Raw genomic sequence first — 19,574 nt, 5'->3', positions numbered from 1 at the left:
ACAAAAATATTTTCATGTTAAGCTGAAAAACTCCATTGCTGGCCAGCACTTCAAGCGCTGCCAAAAAGAACATATCACGGTAAGACTATAACTACAATAAGAAGTCTTTTCAAAAGCAGTGGATTCGGCCTATTGGGGTCCCGATCCTTATCTTCTGACCGGTTAACTTAGTATCTGGAATGTAAGATGATTCACCTTGCCTAACTTACCTATTACATTTTGCTTCTAATACATGCGGTAGCAAAAGCTAGACAATGTTTAGAACGATAAGTTTATTACTACATTTTGCTTCTAATATAACCGTAATGCGGTAGCAAAAGCTAGACAATGTTTAGAATGACGGGGCTGCAGTCATTCCAAACAATGACTAGCTAGGATTGACGTGGCTGCGCAGACAGACCTAATTTTGGCTAACAGATGGATTACGTCTTTAAAAATAAGTTTATTACTACATTTTGCTTCTAATATAACCATAATGGGGATATCTTTATGGCATTCGTAATCTAACTTAAAAATTACATTGGGAATTGCCATATTTCTTTTTTTAAATAAAAAAGTCATTTGACATCAATTTTGTAAGATAAGGTGAATATTTTGGTCAAAACTGGCTTTGAATAAAGGTTACGAGAACTGGCTTTAAATAAGGATACAAAGAACTGGCTTTGAATAAAGGTTACGAGAACTGGCCTTGAATAAGGATATATTCAATTAATATTATCTAATTGAATATTTTCAGTTTGAGTAGATACTGTATTTGTTTCTATAGACTCAAATAAAAATGGTCTTTCTTGATTACATTATTAACCATTTCTGGAACATCTATATTTTCAATAGATTTACCTCTTGATATACGATCAGGTATCCTTAATAAATTTTAAGAAATTGATATCAATTCTTTCTTCTATTTGATATAAATTATTTGTTGTATTTCTTAAATTATTCAAAGAATATCCATAAACATCAGAAACAGACCGTAGAGCTTAAGTAAGTCTTTGCTATACCTAAGTATTTTAAAGAAAAATTGAAAATATGAATCCATTGCTTAGAAATTTGAGAGAATATCAGACATTGAAGAACTCTTTCAACGCTCATCTTAATCATATTATATACCTTACTGAAAACGATAACAACACGGGAAGGGAAGCTTTGGCGAGACCCTTAAATGAATTACATCAGGTAATATTACCTAATCTAAGAGATTATTTATCCAAGGGTTCCCCTTATGGTAAACCTTTTACTGGATTTGTAAGGAAAGCCAATTTATGCATTCGTAAATACCATGAAATGGGGGATAATTATTATCCACAGCAGTCAAACAACTACTGCCTTTATTAAGAGATACCCAACAAACGTTTGATGCTTGCATACAACAACTAATCTATATATGGCCTAGCATTTGTAGTACATTAGAGCCGTCTGTGGTGGCAGAAGAATTGGTTAATTTTTGTTGGGAGTGACAATCTAGCATTGAAACACCGCTGGATCTAAATCTCTCCCCTCCAAACCCGGTTTCCAATGACCAAATTGGTGAGGTGAATGGTTAGGATGGCCCGGCAAGATCATTAGAAAAGTCCGATGCCCTTTTTCTTTCTGTTCTGCGCATCGGCAAGCCGGGCTTTGCAGTATTATCGTGGAACAATAGGTTCGCCACCAGTTGCCTACTTTCAAGGATAATAAAAAGTGTAGGAAATGGCAGCAGGCTGGCCTGGCTAGCAAGGCACGAGATGGAAAATCAACCAGGCTAGCTGCATCGCTCATGCACCTATCTTGTTGGTTTGGAAATGTCTTGAAAAAAGGAGCTTTGTCTCCGATGTCAAGATTTGTTATTCAGTACCTAAAAAAACAAAGATTATCGGCTGCTGGCTGCCAAGAGTTGGTATAGAAATTGCTATAAACATGGGTGCAGAGCCCTCATCCTGCCATTCTATTTACTTAATTTTCTATCCTTCCTTTTTCCCGACCTCACTTTGTTTTATTGAAAGAAAAAGGGTCAAGAAGTTCTTTTTCATATTGAGCAACCTGTGTTTTTCTTTCTGCGTACGGCCCTGTTTTTAATGGGATTGTCCCCAGATTTGCAATTGAACAGCTTGTTTATGGTTTTTTTTGTTTTGTAGGAAAAACTAGATCAGTATTGAATCCAAATCTATGATATACTAATTTAGCTTGCGACATGGCCTCTTCACCGAGTTTCTATTGAGTAGCCTGGATCTGTTTTACGGTGGGCGCCCTATTCTTTGCTTTAAAGATGTAATTTCCGTATTGGTCAAGGGTTTAATTCCATTACAGTTAGGTGTACAGGCAGCGTAGTAACCAAGACAACCATAAAATAAGGTAGCTGCCAATTGATTGGCATTTAATGGCTTAATCGGGGTTCGGGATGGATTTGGCCGCGGCGTGTTTGCATTAACAATCATGCTCTCATCTTTCAAGTCAGTCGTTACGGGGTCAATGAGCTAGCTTGTAGCTATGAGAAGGATTTCCTAAGAACGAGGTTCCGGAGGACCTTAAAGTGGGAACAAGAGCCGGTGGGATCCTGGACTGTTTAAGTGTTGGTTTTCCTGGCGTATTTTTGTTTGGGTTGACGTTAGCCAATCGAGATTCCTACCGAACTTGACCTGCTTTCATCCCAAGACTCGACCCGCTTTATTTCTCGTTGAAGGCTGAAACACTCGACTGCAACAAAGGGAGAGAAGCTTTCACGACTTCCCATGGTATGGCCATTATTCTTAGAAACAGTTGGTTTCACCATTATGAGCCAGTTATTGAAAAAGCGTTCTTTTCATTAACTTATTATGTCTTTAACATTCGAACTAATACACCATATGGATGCATCAAGATGACAACGGATAGAAGACTTTGGGATAGCAATGTAGTGGAAACCACAAAAAAAAGGATTTTAAGATAACAATGCAACAAAAACCACAAAGGATAACTAACAAACGAATGGATGCAATAAAATCATGATAAAAAGTTAATTTATGATTCTTCTTTTATGGTATAGAATTAACAACATACTTTTCTAGTTTATGTTTTTGCGGATAAATAAATTTAATCAATTTATACTTTAATGTACTTTTGCTTATCTTACATCATATAGGTTCACTTTTTTTTAAAAAAAAGTGAGCAGTTACACTTCATCCAATTAAACTAGGCATTAGAAGATCTTCGCTAATTGTTTCTTTACACTATGTAGCTTATATCCGATCAGATACTATTATCTGCTGAATTGGGTGCTCGAGAGAAAAGGGAATGAACCCTTAACCAATGGTTTTGGAGACCAATGTTCTACCATGTTAAACTATTCCCCCAACATCCAACCACAAGGACAGCTACAAGATCTTCTATAACGATTAATTGGTTTAAGACCACTTCACTTAGTAATTTGAAATTAAGAAACTTATGCTTGCTGTGCAAGCAAATAACTTTAAGTTATTTTTGCTACAGGTAATGTTTTCAAAAACAGATGTCCCTAAACGTATATAAATAACCCATTGATTCCATTTTTAATGAGACAAAAAGGAAATGAAGTAGATCCTTTACAAGTTCTATCGACACGGATGATTAATCTATTGCAATAACAAAGAAGAGATAAAATAATAAGGGATTGAATCGTCAATGGATAGGGATATTCTAGTTTCATTCGGCACTTCTCCCAAACCGACCACAAAGGAATCGAATGTGGTTGTTTGCTTTTAGTAGCTTATTTCCGAGTGTTGGGAGGAAGTCTTTAATTTATAACAAAACCCTTTTTGTTTCACTTGGTTTCCATGCGTGCGTATGTGCCATATTTAAGGTATCTACTGAAATCTCTTTTCTATGCCTCAATTGGTATAAATGGTTTGCATATCCTTAGCTAATTTACAAAATAAAAAATCTGGCAACTGACGGAAACAACACAATTAATTTTGTAATTGCATCAGGAAATAGTTTTTTTACAATCATATCTTAAGTTTTTATGTTAACAAAAACCAGGCTACTGTAAAAAGATCTAAGCAAGCTAAAAGATGTAAAACGAGAATGGGAACTAAAATAGCTTGGAGAAAATTAAAAGGAGGATAGGAAAAAGTTTCAAGAAACAATAACACATTAACAGAAAAAATAGTAGCTACAGTAAATTTAAAACTAATTGTAATGCCAAAGCCAATAACTTTAAAGTAAGCAGCATCCTTTGCTACTCACTTAGTCCTTAATGTAAACCTCGTTTCATAAAAAACCAAAAATTAAATACATAATAAGGTAATAGTAATAAAACTTACATAAGTGCTTCAGTTAAACCAGAAGCAAAGTGCCCGAAACTAAGCAAACAATCCAGCCATTAAATCAGGGCAATAAGTTCAATAACAGACCTGGCTATTGTGGGATCTTGAATGGCGAAAAAGACATGTTAACTTCTTTCACTTTGCTTGGAAAGGATTTGATTCGATTGACAGAACGCTATTTTCTTTTTTTCTTTAAAGCTTGTTCCTATATACTTTCATTAGAATGGTTATCTGATAGTATAGTCAATTATGGCCAATTTTAAGTGCAAGATTTGGCGAAATACAAGGAATGGATGTCTAAGCGATCTTGAAAATCAAGGTATTTGTAAAAAGACCAAAAGTTCAAATCCTTCTCCATTCACAATTATGATGCATACAAATAAGTTGGCATTCTCATGCAGTTTGTCCTTTACTCCTAAGAGTGCTTTGCGTCGTTTATGAACGAAGTTATCTTTTCTAAAGGCTTACATAGCGTTTTCTTTCTTAATAGGCTAACAAACGAGTCAGTCAAGGAGACTGAGATAGTATTTCAACTTTTCTGGCAGCGCTGGCGCGTGGGACGAGACATTAACTTTTTTTTAATTTAAAGCGCTGGTCCTATCTAATGAACAAAAGTTTAGGTTCTTATTAGCTATTACTGCATAGATAGCCTGCGGATATGGTGAAATTGGTAGACATGCTAGGTTTAGGTTCTGGTGGCTTTAGTCATGAAGGTTCAAATCCTTCTATCCGTAATGGTTTAAGTCATTAAACTATGTAGATTTATTGAACAAAATCATATGAACTTTTTGAGATGAACAATCATCTTTGCCTCAATGGCATGTTCTGGTCCTCTGCATACCGATGTTAAATCAGTTCAATCCAACAGCAGAAGACAGTAACAAAAATTTACTTGCAGAAAATAAGATCTGCCAGCTAATCAACAAAAGTAATGTCGACAATAATAAGGCTAGCAAAGCTACTTTTTTACAACGTATATTTGCAAATAAGCAAGAATAAGGCCTAAAAGCTAGTTTTTCCAACGTGTATCTGGGAGCATTACAATCTATCCGTACTCTCGTTTCCACTTATTTACCTTACTTTATCGCCATATAAACATTTTTAATAAAATGGCACAAACACAAAATTTCACGAGGTTGCCTTCGGTTCTAATAATGCAAACCAAACACCATAAAAGCCTTCTGCCTAACTTCTCAACCGGTACATCTACAAGGACAGAACGTGCTTTCAATGAACTCATGAGGCCTAGGTGTAACTAAAATGTGTTTATAGTAACAGAGAGTGCTTTAAATGCATTAGCACTGTTAGAAACGAAACAGAACTTATTTCTGTGGACAAGAGCTAAACACTTTACATAATCAGTGCATTTTTACTTATGACTTTCTGCTTAAATGTTACAATGGCGGGCAATAATTTGAAAACGAGAATTCAGCTTTATTACTAGTCTGTATTTTTCTTGTAATGGAAGCCAAAAAAAAGAGGTTTACCTAAACTTCTTATACTGACAAATCTTATTTACATTCGGATTTTTATTTCTATTTTTTATTAAGCGAAATGAAAGCTAGGCACTTTCGCTTTCAACAACCCTAGCCAATCTATTTGTCTGACTAAGGCTAGAAGCTTTATATGCACTCAGAGCCCTTTTGAATGAAACACTGTTGCTTTCCGTATCATTTTTGCCGTATTGGCGCAATAAATGCTATTGCATTTTTGCAAACCTTTTACCTCGAAACGAGTCTAAAAATAAGCTTGTCCTTTTCTCTGTCCGCTAGCTCGCCAGCAAACTTTCATGAATATCGGAAATAGAGGAAAAAGGGCAAAGGAATATAAGCGAAATTTACGCACAAAAGTTGCTTTTATTTGCCATTTTAATTTTCAGTGTTTTGAGTTTGGGATGAATATCGATGTACGATGAGGAAATATCGGTTGTTGTTCGTCTAGTGGGTTTTGTTCTCTTTTGTTAAAATACTTTAAGCAACTTTGTTAAAACCACTTCCGAGGCAAGAAGTGAAGCCATTTAAATAGATTTGTAGCATTTTCTTACTATTTAGGAAATTTTATGGTTTGAATCCAAGGAATAACATGAACTATTATTGTCTGGCTTGCGTTCAAATACAAAAATGATTGTGCAATCATTTCTAAATGAGATGATAAAACATTGTGCACCGCTATATGAACAAACGGTATATGCTTTGTTGCATTAAAAAATGAAACTTTAGTTGAAAGCACCGGTAGCTATTCAAGAGCATTCCTGCCTTTGAGAATGAGACAAAATAGTAAGTTGTTTTCGCTTTCGAGTGGGTGCAGAATTTGCCAGCTTTCCTAGCCAACCTAGCATAGTTTTTTCCATAGAAAATAAGTAATTTGTTAGCTGACATTTGCTTGCTGCAAAGAAAAGCAGAATGAAAAAAATCACTCTATTAAACTAATAATAGGCACAACAAAGGAACATAAAAATCACTATGCAAAAATATATTTTATAGAAATCAGCTATGGACGAGAATGATCCCTATTTTCTATCGATTGTTGATTTGGGTTATATGGGCGGGGCATGATCTCTTCAAGTCCTCCCCTTGCCCCTGATGGAGCAAAGAAAAGTCTTAATATGAAACTATCTTATCAGAAAAGGCTATGCTTTCCCTTGATAAGATAAAAACCAATGATAAACTACCCTCGCTCAAATGCGTGCAAAAAAGTGAAAATGCGTAGACACATAGATACAACAAAGAAACGATGGAGGTTCCTAGAGTGCCCTTGAACCATTGGCTTGTTTAGAAAGGCACTGCAGCTTGTCTAGCCCCATTTTTTATAGTAACCAATATTTCTAGTTTGATCTTATTTAATATTCTTTTATTCTTATAGGGATGGAAGAGATTCTAGTAGATTATGTCCACCATGAAGTCACATGGCATTGGATGTTGATTTCTTTAAGAATCTTATTGTTACTCGTCGCAAAGGATTTTTGCTCGTATTTAGTTCTCTATCAATTGATCATACCAAAAAATAGCCCATAAGGGTCACCCCCTTTTTAATTAAGGAAACCCTTCCTTTTTGAGCAAATATTGTGATAGTTTGCCAAATTTAGAAAGCGAAGTGTTTCTGTTTTGTTAAGCAGGTTTAGTGGCTATTTTTCTTTGGTTTAGAATATGGCGAGGCCAAGCCCATGCCTTTTTAGAAACCTCCCCACCAATAAATAGAAACAAATAAAAATAACCAAACCACGTCCACGAAATGCCAATACCAAGCAGCTGCTTCAAAACCGAAGTGATGTGAGGGGCTAAAATAACCCATATATTGACGAATACTGCATATTATTAAAAAAATGGTCCCTATAATAACATAAAATCCATAAAACCCAGTAGCTAAAAAAAAAAGTAAAACCATAAATACCATCGGAAACGGTAAAAAGTGCTTCATAATATTCCATCCCTTAGAACCCAGTAAAAACCAAAGCCAACTAAACAGTAGCTACTAAAGCGTAAATCGCTTCTTACTTTAAACCCACAAGTATAGCGTGATGGGCCCAAGTTACAGCAGCTCCAAAGAACAATAAAATAATAGTGTTTAGAAAAGGAATTCTCCAAGGGTCTAAGACCTCAATCCCTTTAGGAGGCTGAATAGCTCCAATTTCTACCGTGGGCGCTAAGAAGGAATGAAAAAAGACCTAGAAAAAAGCTTTAAAAAACATAACCTCCGAAGAAATAAACGAAAGAGATCCATAACGAAGTCCTAATTATACCACTTTGGTGTAATGTCCCTCATAGGTAAATTCACGTACAACATCGCGCCACCATATAAGCATAGTATGCATGATTGATCCCGAACCAGGACTCAAAAATATTCCACCTCCCGTAAATGAATGAATATACATAACCGCACCTGTGGTACTAGCTAAAGCTCCTATTAAACCCAATAAAGGCCATGGACTTGGATCAACCAAATGATAGGGATGTTCTCGAGAAACACTCATGTTATTTATTTGATGAATTCCTTTTATCACCTCCCGATATCTATGGCAACTCGTTTTGTCTGGCAAAAACGTATGCTTGGATTATGCGTCTAACGGAACAGAAGCAAACTAATTGCCCTGCTCTGCACCAGGAAGAACAAAAAGAAAAACCTTTGCTTAACTACTGACGACAGATGTGGATTTAAAAAAATCATTTTCTGTTTTTTATTTCAATGGCAAATCGTGCCGTGCATTCCGATACATTTTTATCAACTAAACAATGATGCAAAAAAAGGCAATTCGCCTTAGGATGATCATAAAAAGCAACTTCTCTATATATCCATGTATATACGGGACGACTAAAAGACATCATAATGGCTTGTCGGCATGTTAAGCTCTTACGCTATTGATATTATTGGTTCATGGGAGAATTCACTTTCGTGAACTAAGAAGATTTCATATTACGCCACTCTGGCCGGCTCAATAGCAGGCAAGCCATGTAACCTATCGATTAGGTTAAAAAACTTTACCAACGGATCCGGATAGAATCCCTTTTTTAGCAAACCAAACTATTTGACCACTCGTCTCATGACCTTTTATCCAGATCGAAAAAGACGACAAAACCTAATCTAAATTATATAGAAAGGGCCCATTGTTTTTAGGATTTTGAACAGGAAGGTAAGAAATTTTCCAAATAAAGTAATATTATATGAACGATTAAACCTCGTAATACTGTCATTGCCATATTTTCAACTGTAAACTAGTCTTCAAAGAGACTCAGCTGCTTTCAAGTTATTATAAAGGAATTAGATAGTTAACCTTTATTCCCGGCTCTTCCGTTCACATAGTGAATGGGGCGATAAGAGCCCGCTTTTAGAGCGGATGATCTATTTTGCATCACAATTTTTACATAAATAACGAAATAAAAAGAGCTTACTTACGCTTACCCTAAGTATACTTTGTTCCTATTATGAAAATGCATCGTGTTAAGATTCGCCATCAAAAACTAATTACAATCATATCTTGGAAGTCCCTAAACCACATGAAATTACTGTAATCTCAAAGGCATCTCCTAATTCAATCGGGAATGTTGAATCAACAATACAGAACTTTTGTGGTTAAAAATGCGTAAATACACGGAATGAGAACAAATCTGGGAGATCTTTCCCGACTCAAGAGTCGACATATGTTACTTATTTGACGCGAAGCATCTTACTGGGCGCATTATGTATAATTTTTTTGAAAAACTTGCTATGATGATCTCTACTCATTATGATTCCAGGAGGCATATTCCACGGTTGATTCCGTGAGGTTTTACGGTGGATTCCGTAAACTTTGATGACCGGGGCTCATACACAAAGTGGATTCTTTGTGCGAGAAGTTGATGGGGACGCCTGTCCTTTTCGGGCGTTTCATTAATTTAGTGTGTACATGGGTGATTCCATAGCGGGTGATTCCGCAAAATGCATATTAAATTAATAAACGTTTATGAGTTTTGAGTGCGCACTCTATGGGCACTGTCCATTAGCTTTATTCCTATTTTTGTAAAAGCAAACTCAAAAGCTAAAAGCTTGATATATTTTTGTAAATTGGGCTATTATTGAGCATGAAGAAGAAATATACATAAAATACATGCTTTGTGAAGCTCTCACACAAGGCATGGGGGGAGATTGCACCCAATTGATCTCTTGCTCTTGTCGTTCATGCTTTTTACCTTGTAACTTGTGCAAAAAGTAGAGTTCATTGTTCTTGGGGACCTTCCGACATTCACTACGCGAGCATACAGCGACCGATCTGCGCACCAGTGGTATCAGAGCGGAGCTGAGATCAAGAGCTTCCAATCGCTACCCATCTTGTGCGAAGGCGGAGCTCCTGGAACGATCGGGCTCTACGGTCAATCTCGTCGCGAACCATCGATACAGGCAGACTTCTGGTGATCAAGAACCCCTATTTCTGTCATTAGATCGCGAAGGACCGAATTCTTTCAAAAAGCTTAATAGTAAGCTTATAAGCTATAAAGAAGCTTAAAAGCTTCACAAAATCGGTCAGTGAGGTATCAGAAGACCTCCATTTTTTTCACGACAGCTGAAAAAACGGCCCCCCCCCCCACGAAATTCGCCGTTTACTATCAAGCACTAAGCTACTTATTCCCCTAAGTCATCTAAGTCAAGTCACCTCTGCAAGTCATAAACTCCAGGTCACACCACAGAAGTCAAGTTCTACAAGTAATTTCTGATCAAGTTCTGCAAGTTCCTTAAGTCGACTAAATTCTGCAAGTCTGCAACTTTGCAAGTCAGACTAGTCAACTGGAGTCAGAACTGACTTGTGCTCAAAACTCCTAGAAGGGCTGTTCCTGCGCAGAACTCCGAACTGCAAAGTTGTTCATTGGAAGGTACTCTACCCATACGCAGGTTTGCTGAAGTATTTTCAGCATACAAAGAAGGATAAATCGCAGAATTTTTGAAGATTGAGAAAGATGTACCCCAAAAACACATAAGCCTTGTAACCCCGAACTTGAGCTACGCTCATCCCGCTAACCTGATTTTGAGTGAGAAAGGTCTTTTGAGTTTTACAGGATGACAGAACCACATATGGATGATCTTATAGCTGAAGGCGACCTACCAGAATCTACGATGGAGCAAAAGCTGGACTTAATCATGATGCAATTGGAAGCAGAACGAAGGGCTAGGCAAGCATTGCAAGCGCAACTGGCAAATTTACAAAGAGCGTCTACCGACAAAGAAGAACCTCAAGTTGAAGATCTGATTCGACGTACCATCGATGCCACTCTTGAAGCTCAAACCATTCACAAGGAATCAAAGATAAGTAAACGAAGTTTCAAATTCCGTACTTTCAATGGCATACGAGAAGGAAAAACTGTTCTAGCATTCATTAGTCAGTTTGACGACTATTTCCATGAGGAAACCTATGCAGAAAAAGATAAAATCAAGTGTGTTACTAATCATTTAGTAGACAGAGTATCTCTTTGGTGGACTGTTGTACGCAAGAGCATAGATTGTCCTGCTACTTGGGAAGATTTCAAGAAGAAGTTCATGCAGAATTTCCTTCCACCGCAATTTCATGAGAAAGCTATTAAGCAATGGGATCTACTCCAGCAACGGGATCGTGAGCCTATTCCTCAGTATACAGTGCGTTTTTGGAATGCACTCCTCCAACTACGCATGCTTGAAGACGTACCAGAGGCGACACATAAGCACAAGTATATGTCTGGACTTCTTGGGCATTACTACATTGAAGTTAACATGTTCAAGCCTGCTACCCTTGAAGATGCCATTTCACTAGCTCACGACACTGAAGATAAGCTACGAGGTAGAGACAGACGACCACAGCAATTCCAAGCCAATGGTAATTATGGATCTAAACAATTCAATTCCAATTTTAGAAGATTTAATCCAGGTCATTTCTCTTCATCATCTTTCCGCAAGAATTGGGCAAAACCACTTGCATTACCATCCAATGTCAATCAAAACCCTAAGCCTATTCCACAGCCAAATCCAAATGTACCTAGACTTCCCGCCATTGCAAACAATGTAACCAAAGCCAAGCCAATAGTATGCTATAAATGCCACCAGCCTGGACATCTAGCAGCAAATTGTCATTCAAAGAAGCCACCAGCCCATATCAACTACCTTGGAGCCATGGACGAAGACGAACATGAAGTTATGCCTGACTTCACTGAAGATGAGGACGACACTACTACTACTTCCGATACTTTACCAGGTATGCCTACTCCACATTCTTTATTGACTATGAAATGTTTGGTGCATGGACATGAAAAGACTATTTTGCATGATGACGGTAGTACTCATGATTTTATTTCAACAAAATTGGTAAAAGAATTGAAATTACAGACTGTACCTACGCATTATCGCATAAAAGCTGCATTTTTAGGCACTAGGTATAATGGTACACAGGAAGTGCAAGACTTAGAGATTCAAATTGGTCCATACACTGAAAGAAGAAATTTCTTAGTTGTTCCATTACAGTCGAGTGACATTATTTTAGGTATGCCTTGGAGACACCAACATAACCCAGATATAGATTATTCCACACACACAATGAATATTAATTTTCAAGGAAAATCTATTATATTATATGGTATGCATGCATCTAATGTTTTTCCACTGCTTTCGCATACTCAAGCTAAACGTGCATTACGCAAGAGTAGTAAATCTTATCTCATTTGGGTGAATGAATTGCAAGTAAAGGAAAATCATATGCACCCTAGGCATAAAGAATTTCTTGCATATTTTAAGGACTGTTTTGCAGAAGACTTACCACCTGGTTTACCTCTTTCACGTCCAGAAGACCATAAGATAGATTTGATCCCTGGCACACAACCACCTTGCAAAGCACCAGGCATAACCAGATAGAGCAAAAAGAAATCCAGAGTCAAGTTGAGGAATTACTCAATAGAGGATTGATTCAACCTAGCAGTTCTCCATTCGGTGCACCTGTTCTGTTAGTCAAGAAAAAGAATAATACCTATCGTATGTGCATTGACTATCGAGCTTTAAATAAAATCACTGTAAAGAATAGATATCCTATTTCTAGAGTTGATGACCTTATGGACAAACTACAAGGATCTGCTATATTTAGTAAAATAGACCTTAAGTCTGGTTATCATTAGGTGAGACTAGATAAGTCTGACATATTCAAGACTGCATTTAGAACACAGTTTGGTCATTACGAATTTTTAGTCATGCCATTTGGATTGACTAATGCACCTGCTACGTTTAGTAGAATGATGAACCGTATATTTCTGAAATATCAGTATTGTGTAATTGTCTTCTTTGATGATATTTTGGTGTTTAGTCAAAATGAGAAAGAACATTATGAGCATTTGTCATTGGTTTTTCAGTTATTGAAAGAAAATCAACTGTATGCAAATCCTGAAAAGAGTGAATTCTTTAAAACAGAAATTGAGTATTTAGGTCATATTGTATCATCTGATGGAATTAAAGTTGATCCTAAGAAAATTGATGCAATATTGAATTGGCTTGTACCTAAAAACGTGCATGAGTTACGCTCATTCCTTGGTCTTGCTAGTTTCTATAGGAAGTTTGTACGTAATTTTTCATTACTTGCTTTACCATTAACCAAACTTCTGAAGAAAGGAATTGTTTATCATTGGACCGAAAATCAACAGAAATCCTTTGACTTACTGAAACATGCATTAACCCATGCCCCTGTTCTATAGTTGCCTGACTTTAATAGATCATTCTTTCTAGTAGTCACCGATGCTAGTGGATCAGGAATAGGAGCTGTACTTATGCAAGACAATCATCCTATAGCCTATTCTAGTTGTAAGCTGAAACCTTCTGAGCTGAAATATTCCACATATGACAAAGAACTATTAGCAGTTGTACAAGCATTAAGACAGTGGAAACACTACTTAATGGGTTCAGAATTTATGATTAAGACCGATCAGCAAAGTATTAGACATTTACTTAGCCAACCTCAAATCTCTGACCGACATATCAAATGGGCCTCCTTTATTCAAAGTTTTCATCCTATCATTCAATACCAACCCGGAAAAGAAAATGTAGTGGCTGATGCATTGAGTAGAAGACCTGCCATTCATAATATTTCTGTCATATCTTTTGATTCTTTGATTGCTATGAAATATACATATCATCAGGATATTACTTTTCATGTTGATTGGAATAAATTGGTTCAAAATAATTTCATTCCTATTGATTCATTGTCATATAATGATGGATTTATGTTTTATGAAAAGAGATTGTGTGTTACAATTCCATTCCGATCTTTTGTTTTGAATGAAATTCATTGTCCCCCATACCAAGGTCATAGAGGTATCATATCTACTTTATGTACATTAACTGAAGATTTTTATTGGCCGCATATGGATGTTGATGTATCTAATTTTGTTTTTGAATGTTTGATTTGTCAAAGAGTTAAGAGACATCATGGTAAACAGTATGGATTACTTATGCCTTTGTCTATTCCATCTAAACCTTGGGAACAAATTTCTATGGATTTCATTACTGGTTTACCTAATACTAAATCTAACCATGATATGATTTGGACAGTTGTAGATAGATTTAGTAAACAAGCATATTTCATACCATGTAAGAAAACTTTAACAGCATCACAAGCAGCACAGTTATTTTTTAAAACTGTTTTTACTAACCATGGATTGCCAAAAGTTATTATTTCAGATCGTGATTCTAGATTTTGTAACAACTTTTGGATTACTCTGTTTACTAACCTAGGCACAAAGATTGATTTCTCATCTGCATTTCATCCAGAAACTAATGGACAAACAGAAGCCACAAACAGCACCATTCTAGATCTTTTACGTGCATATACTATTTCTAAACCTCAGACATGGGACACACATTTACATTTATTACAGTTTGCATATAATAATACACCACACACATCTACAAAGAAAGCACCGTTTGAAGTCATTTATGGATATCGATTATCTACACCTGTTGCATCTTTGCCTAATAGAATTCAGAGTGCTGATGATATTGCTAGTATGCATAATACTATTTTTGATGAGGTTAAAGATATGATTGCTAAAGCCCAGCAATCATATACCAAACAAGCCAACAAGAAAAGACAAGCAATGAATTTCAAAGTTGATGATTATGTTTGGCTGAGAATAAAAAAACGTAGACTGCAAAGTGTAGATAAACATCCAGTTGTTAAATTAGCCCCTAGATTCTATGGACCATTTAGGATCATTCATAAAATTAATGACAATTCATTCAAGTTAGAATTACCACCTCATTGGAAAATTCACAACACATTTCACATTAGTTTATTGAGACCATTTAGAGGCCAATTACCTGTACACCCTGTTTATGAAAACCCACCTTTATTAGAGGAAGAGACTGAAATACTTGAACCAGAAGCTATCATAGACACTGACTTTATGACCACTAGAACTGTCCGAAGGTATTCTAGATATTTAGTTAAATTTAAGAACCATCCTGTAGAGGAAGCACAATGGATGCACGCTAGAGACTTAAATGCTTTCCCCACTCAGTTAGCTCCACATTGAGCTAATAGCAATTGAGGTCAATTGCTATCCCACCCTGGGGGTATGATGCCAGGAGGCATATTCCACGGTGGAGTCCGTGAGGTTTTACGGTGGATTCCGTAAACTTTGATGACCGGGGCTCATACACAAAGTGGATTCTTTGTGCAAGAAGTTGATGGGGACGCCTGTCCTTTTCGGGCGTTTCATTAATTTAGTGTGTACATGGGTGATTCCATAGCAGGTGATTCCGCAAAATGCATATTAAATTAATAAACATTTATGAGTTTTGAGTGCGTACTCGTAATAAATTAAGGTTAGGATTTATTTCTAACCAGTTGATTTATTTATGTAGCTGAAGACTACTAGGTATTCACTTTTGTCGGTTTAATTGTATTATTTTACTAACGATTGTGAATGCTTTAGTTGATGTGTAGAGATAGCAGCAGTGGCGGAGGAAAGCATTGAAGGATAGCGAGTATTCGATATATGGACTATATTTTGATAGGCGCCACGCTTATATTTTGTCATGTCTATTGAGGCATCGATTATTTATTATTATTTTGTATGCGCCCTTGCGCACGGTTATGTTATTTCTATTTGGACATTGTATTGGGCGTGCCAGACTCTATGGGCACTGTCCATTAGCTTTATTCCTATTTTTGTAAAAACAAACTCAAAAGCTAAAAGCTTGATATATTTTTGTAAATTGGGCTATTATTGAGCATGAAGAAGAAATATACATAAAATACATGCTTTGTGAAGCGCTCACACAAGGCATGGGGGGAGATTGCACCCAATTGGTCTCTTGCTCTTGTCGTTCATGCTTTTTACCTTGTAACTTGTGCAAAAAGTAGAGTTCATTGTTCTTGGGGACCTTCCCGCATTCACTACGCGAGCATACAGTGACCGATCTCCGCACCACATTATCCCGTCAAAGTATAGAGAAATTGGATAGAATTTCACTCTTCAATCGCCACCACTCTTTTGTCAAAGGAACCTTCATAATTGAAAGAGAATTTCGAGACTTTCACGCATTTTTGAGAGTCCAAAGTGACTTTCGTTACTTTAGCCAACACAGGAGGGGAGACTTTTCTTTTACGGAGCGGCTTTAAAAAGGGTACAAAATGGAATGTAAAATGCAAAGAACCAAACACAATAAATAGAATAAAGGTGTAAATATGACTTTTTTTCCAATGCATTTTTTAGGGCTTTCGGGTATGCCCCGTCACATTCCCGATTATCCAAATGCTTACGGCGAATGGAATGCTTTAAGTAGTTTTGGCTTTTATGTCTTTGTATTGGGGATCTTTCATCTTTTTGTAGTTCTTCTTAAAACTCTGAGTAGCAAAGACAAGTGTGCTTCGAATCCTCGGCCTGGTGAATAAGATTCAATCACATTGGAATGGATGATATAAAGTCCTCCGGCTTTTCATACTTTTGGAGAACTTTTGGCTATAAAGGAAACCAGTCCTGAACAACCGCCATCACCAAATGGAACATGCCTGGATGGCTTGCCATTTGCAGTTATGCAAATCAATTTGGCGTTCGATTGTGTATCCTTATCGCATCGAGTCTTCCCTAAGTAATGATAAGCTTGGTGCTACTACGTGATTGCCAAATCTTTAGGGTCAAATTTGACATAAGAACAAACCGTCATTAATATATGATAATAAAAATAAACGAAAAAACCATGCTACTTTTTGACGTCTTTGCGGGCTTGAGTTTAGTTTTTACTATTATGGTCATATGTGCTAGAAACTCTGTCCATTCCGTTTCCCTTCTCATCCTCGTTTCTTGCAACACTTCTGGTTCACTACTTTTGTCAGGTCTTGAGTTCTTTGCTATGATCTTTTCAATAGTTTATATAGGTGCTATTGTCGTATTATTTTTATTTATAGTGATGATGTTAGACATTAAAATAGCGGAAATTCATGAAAATATATTGCGCTATTTACCGGTAGGTGGTACTATTGGATTAATTTCTCGGTTAGAAATCTTTGTCATTCTAGATAATGATTACATCCCAGTATTATCTAGCCATTCAAATACAATCTATCCAAGATATACAGTGTATGCTGAAAAGATATAAGGCTGGACAAATTTGCAAGCATTGGGCAATTTACTTTATACAAATTATCTGGTCCCGTTTCCAGTGTCTAGTCTTATTTTGTTAGTAGCCATGATTGGAGCTATAATATCAACTATGCATAGAACTACGAAGGTTAAAATACAGGATGTGTTCCAACAGAATGCTATAGATTTCTGAGAAACTATATAGAAGTAATTGCAGAAGATAAAAATAAAGCTAAAATCTTTGTTGATTGAAATGGTTTAGCTAGTCGGGTTCTCATGGATTCTAAATCTATTGAAAAGAGTTTACAAGTTGGTCATGTTATCAACCCGTCCTGAAATATCTTCTACGCGAATACAATTCTATTTATCAAAACACAACAAATTTATATGCAAAAATAGAGAAAATACCTATAGATATAATTCTCCTTGAGAATAATGAGTTAGGAATAGGAATTCATCAAAACTTAACGGATATAAATACTTCACTCAGAGATTTAAGGGATTCTATTATACTCATCTATATCGTGGATGACAGGTTTTTTCTAATTTTTATAGTCATGTCTGTTTGCTATTCGTAGTGGCATATTTGCAACTTCTTTATTTTTTTATGTGATAACAGAGTTAACCCTTTGGGGTGGATAATTGACTTTATTTTACCTTTATTGTTTGTAGTTTTTTTGTATGAAATCCTTATTGGCCAGGCAAATCGGATGGTTTTGCTAACTAAAACCAATACCTTAACTTATAGACAAATATGCATTAATCCTTTAGCTTCTACATTTCTAAGAAATAAAGCCAATAATATGGCAAAACGAAACCTCTTAACTTTCATGCCTAAAGGAATTGCGGAAAGGGACAAATTAAACTTTTGGTAAATGATAACCCTTTGAAAAAAATAATAGTCATACAGAGCTAAAGTAAAAGGATTCGAACCTTTGCTTGTTGGTATCAAAAACCAATGCCTTACCACTTGGCGATACTCCATAGAAAGGTAACCCAAAAAAAAAGGCAAGGCCAGAGACGAAAAATTTGAGCTTCCATCACAAATATGGGCTTAGCAGGATTCGAACCTACAATATTGCCGTTATGAGCGGCACGTTTTAACCATTCAAACTATAAGCCCATAGCGCACTATCAATTCGATCAATTTGTCACAAGTAATGGAACGAACTTAAAGTCCTTTTCATAAACCAACTTCATAACCTATTTGGCTAGCTTTAATCATTAATACATGCTATTATACTTCATCTATATCGTGGATGACAGGTTTTTTCTAATTTTTGTAGTCGTGTCTGTTTGCTGTTCGTAGTGGCATATTTGCAACTTGTTTATTTTTTTATGTGATAACGGAGTTAACCCTTTGGGGTGGATAATTGACTTTATTTTACCTTTATTGTTTGTAGTTTTTTTGCATGAAATCCTTATTGGCCAGGCAAATCGGATGGTTTTGCTAACTAAAGCCAATACCTTAACTTATAGACAAATATGCATTAACCCTTTAGCTTCTACATTTCTAAGAAATAAAGCCAATAATATGCCAAAATGATACCTCTTAACTTTCATGCCTAAGGAATTGCGGAAAGGGACAAATTACACTTTTGGTAAATGATAACCCTTTGAAACAAATAATAGTCGTATAGAGCTGAAGTAAAAGGATTCGAACCTTTGCTTGTTGGTATCAAAAACCAATGCCTTACCACTTGGCGATACTCCATAGAAAGGTAACCCAAAAAAAAAGGCAAGGCCAGAGACGAAAAAATTGAGCTTCCATTACAAATATGGGCTTAGCAGGATTCGAACCTACAATATTGCCGTTATGAGCGGCACGTTTAACCATTCAAACTATAAGCCCATAGCACACTATCAATTCGATCAATTTGTCACAAGCAATGGAACGAACTTAAAGTCCTTTTCATAAACCAACTTCATAACCTATTTGGCTAGCTTTAATCATTAATACATGCTTTGTTGAGTAATCTTAGATAATAATATCAATGGTTTGTCTGCCATTTCTATAGCAGTTTAGGTAGCTTAGTTGGTTAGAGCAAAAGACTGAAAATCTTTAAGTAAGTGATTCGAGTCCGCTCCTAAACGACTATGACCACTGAAATTAGATTCAACGCTAATGATACGCTAGACACAACTAGAATTTCAAATTATGGAACCAAAGTGACAAGACAGTATCTTTAACCATACCGACTTTAAGTTACTAATATGGCAACCAATAAATGGTTAAGATATGGAGCAGAGCCTAATT

At 36.3% G+C, this 19,574-nt stretch overlaps 1 non-coding gene across 1 annotated transcript; it reads right to left on the bottom strand.

Annotated features, from left to right (window-relative positions):
• Positions 1 to 18,366: 18,366 nt before the first annotated feature.
• On the bottom strand, positions 18,367 to 18,440 carry TRNAM-CAU (transfer RNA methionine (anticodon CAU)). Its single transcript has one exon. It is a non-coding gene; the product is annotated as a tRNA-Met (tRNA).
• Positions 18,441 to 19,574: the final 1,134 nt, after the last annotated feature.

The sequence above is a fragment of the Lygodium microphyllum genome, chromosome 2 (genome assembly GCF_053477565.2).
Source record: "Lygodium microphyllum isolate KBCC chromosome 2, Lygodium_microphyllum_v1.1.10, whole genome shotgun sequence".
Classification (NCBI taxonomy): domain Eukaryota; kingdom Viridiplantae; phylum Streptophyta; class Polypodiopsida; order Schizaeales; family Lygodiaceae; genus Lygodium; species Lygodium microphyllum.
Note: the sequence above shows the minus strand (reverse complement) of the source record. Positions and strands in the feature narration are given on the sequence as shown.